Genomic DNA, 3,229 nt, shown 5'->3' with positions numbered 1-3,229 from the left:
ACAATTCCTGCCTTAGAGACTGACAACCCCACTTTGTAATGACAATTAGACCAAAAATTAAAGGTGATTTTACTACCACCCCCAAAAATCAAGAAACCGTAGATTTCTTGAAAAATAACACTGCTCTAGCCATGCTTGATCCTGCTTAGAGGCTAACGAAAGAAGTAGTGTGTAATTACCCTGTTAGCCTGTAAATTACACCTCATCTGAACCATCCTTCCATTCTGTGTGGTGAAAGGTGCATAAGCACCAAGACCAAGGAACCCTGACCCACAAATAAATTTTTTTGCATCTTCAAGGGACCCAACGTATCAATCTAGGTATTTGAGAACCTTTCCTGTAGAGGATTTTCCACCTGAACCCCTACGATGTTTTAGGTGTCATCAGTTTGGTCACCACAAGGAACGGCACTCCAGTTTTGAAATCTGTGGAATATGCAGTTGCAGACACCCAACCAGTACCTGTTTCGTAAAATTTAAAGCTGTATGCTGCCCAAATTGCAAGGGAAACCATCATGCATGGCAGAAAAGAATGTCCTGCTTGGCTCCAGCGCATCTCGTGCATGGGAGAACACAGTTACCTTTCCCTCTTCCTTCACAGAACTCTCCTACCCATTATCCCGCCCCTCCCTAACCTTTGCCACAAAGGCAAAATCAAAATCAAAATCAAAACCAATTTCCTCCTCCAAAACCACAGAGGCAACCTCCCCTTCCCAGGCAACATCGCTCATTCCCTCAACCTCTCCCCCGCCCCGTCCACCTCTTCCCCACAACATGTCACCCAACGATTGCAACCTACCCCCAAACCTAGTCCCATCATCTCTCCAATCTCTCTCAATAATCCACCTTGTCCTTCCCATCTCTTATCCTCACAACACCCTCTGTTGCTATAGTTGATCCTCTTAGATCCAACCAACAAAATAACTTGACCTTTGTCCTTAATCAAATCATGCAACTGTTCCACACTCTCATGCATATGATTACATCAAATCAAGACATTGACCCTACTGCATTAGTATAGCCATCCAGTAGATACAAGAATCATTGTTGATGCAGGAAAATTCATGAGCCCGTACAGTGATTCTGAGTCTACCACCAGCTCAGACACATACCAGGACAATGATAGAGATCCATTGAAAATACTTCAATGGAACATAAATGGAGTACAACCCAAATTTGCTCTATTGTAGTCGCAAACATCCCTAGGAAGCCATTATATAATCCTTCTAAAAGAAAAGCTTCTCAGAGGAAATATATCATTTTCGTTCAAAGGTTACACTGTATCTTGGACACCATATACAGGCAACACAAGAGGACTACTAACACTTATAAAAGCTAGCTAGTATTCTAGCCTCCCAATCTCTAAACATAGAATGTGGACCAGGTGTTGAAACAATAAGTGTTAATGTTATGCTATAAGGCACAACACTTGCAATACCGATCTGGAGAAAGACACTTTTTGATGCAGACTCTAGAGAAAACACCCTTACTGAAGGAGACTTCAATGCCCATCATCCCTTTCCCAGATCGAGTGCATTTACCAACCCTGCAGGATGCCACCTGTACTTTTTATTCCAAGAATTTCCTGAAGTCCAACTTCTAAATAATTGTAATGAAATAATACATTTACAAGAAGGAAGGCTAAACTTGACTCTTGTTTATAGAAATTTAAAGGCAGATGCCTCCTGGAAAATACACCCATTCTTATAAGCGATCACTTTGCTGTCCAGACACCATTAATACTAAAAAAGCTCCCTCCCCCACCTCTTCCCCCTCCCAGATGGAATCCTGAATTTGCTAATTGGAATTACTTTGAAAACCATATGAATATCTGGTCCACAGAGTACATAAATCATCTTCCACAGGATGTTTGCACACTATTGCAAGACTTCTGCAACAACATAGCTAATGCAGCTAGTGTATCCATACCATAAAAGAAATAGCCACCCTCAAACATAGATCACAAGGATGCCTGGTACTACAACTCCCGAATCAAGCAAATGAGTAGAAGAATCAACTGAGTAAGAAAACTCTTCAGAAGACATAGGACTGATCAGCTGCACACTATACTGACCCAAGTCTCAGAGCATGCTGCACATGTATCTGAAGAAGTAAGATTAGAAACAAGGTATAAATGGTATGGACAAGTACAATATCTTACAGCCTTTGCCAAGATGTGGAGCTGGTTCAATAATGTCTCTGGTAAGAAAAATTTTATAAGTATTTCTCACTCTGACCCATAAAGTGAAGATGACCGGATTGTGCAACATTTTGCTGACAAGACCAAAGCTGTCAATCTATCCCTGGAAACCCAGAGATGCCTAAGAGTGTTAGAACCCCTTAGATGCAGAAGAAATGTTCATGCTTGCAATGCTCAGGAACAAACAGACACACTCTTCACTAAAGAGGAACTAAATCTTGCACTTGACTAACAAGGGACACTGCACCTGGATCTGACTATATAACATAAGGATTGGTAAAAAATATGGACGAAGCTACTGAATCAGTATATCTCACTTTGGTCAATAAAACTTTTGTTGAAAGAGGCAGACCATGAAAATGGAACCAGCAGGACACGAACCCAATTCCCAAACAAAAACAACCTGGAGCCTGCAGACCCATTGACCTCATCTGCTGCACTGAGAAAGTAGCAGAAAAAATGTTCTTATAAGACAACTTAGCAAAACAGGACCTTTGCATCCCCAAATCTATGCATATATGAAGAGTATTGACACTTGAGAATGCATAATATGTGTTTTCAATAATCAACAACAACAAAAGAGTCTTAGTAGTTTTCCTTGATTTAGAAAAAGCTTATGAGTTAGCAAATTCAATTGTCATACTCTCCTCTTTTGCAAAACAAGGCATAAAAGGCAATCTTTTCCATGGACTCAAAATACACACGAAACCGATCAGCCAGAGCTTTTTTTCAAGGAGAGTATTCTGATTTCATTGAACATGAAAATGGAACACCACAAGGAGGAATCTTTAGTCCCTTACTTTTTAATGTCCTCGTGGAAAATCTTGCTACACTGAAGCCACTGAAAGTAGTAGAAATTTCCATTTATGCAGATGATGTCTGCCTGGTGTGTCCTCAACAACCTGGAGATATTCAACTGCAAAAAACCCAAAGATTGAAGGAAAGTGCAAAGAACTTGGACTGAAAATCAACACTAGCATAACAAAAGCCATGGTCATCAAGCATATACATACACCCAATAATCTGCGCA

Source organism: Macrobrachium nipponense, chromosome 37 (genome assembly GCF_015104395.2).
Source record: "Macrobrachium nipponense isolate FS-2020 chromosome 37, ASM1510439v2, whole genome shotgun sequence".
In the NCBI taxonomy this organism is placed as follows: domain Eukaryota; kingdom Metazoa; phylum Arthropoda; class Malacostraca; order Decapoda; family Palaemonidae; genus Macrobrachium; species Macrobrachium nipponense.
Note: the sequence above shows the minus strand (reverse complement) of the source record.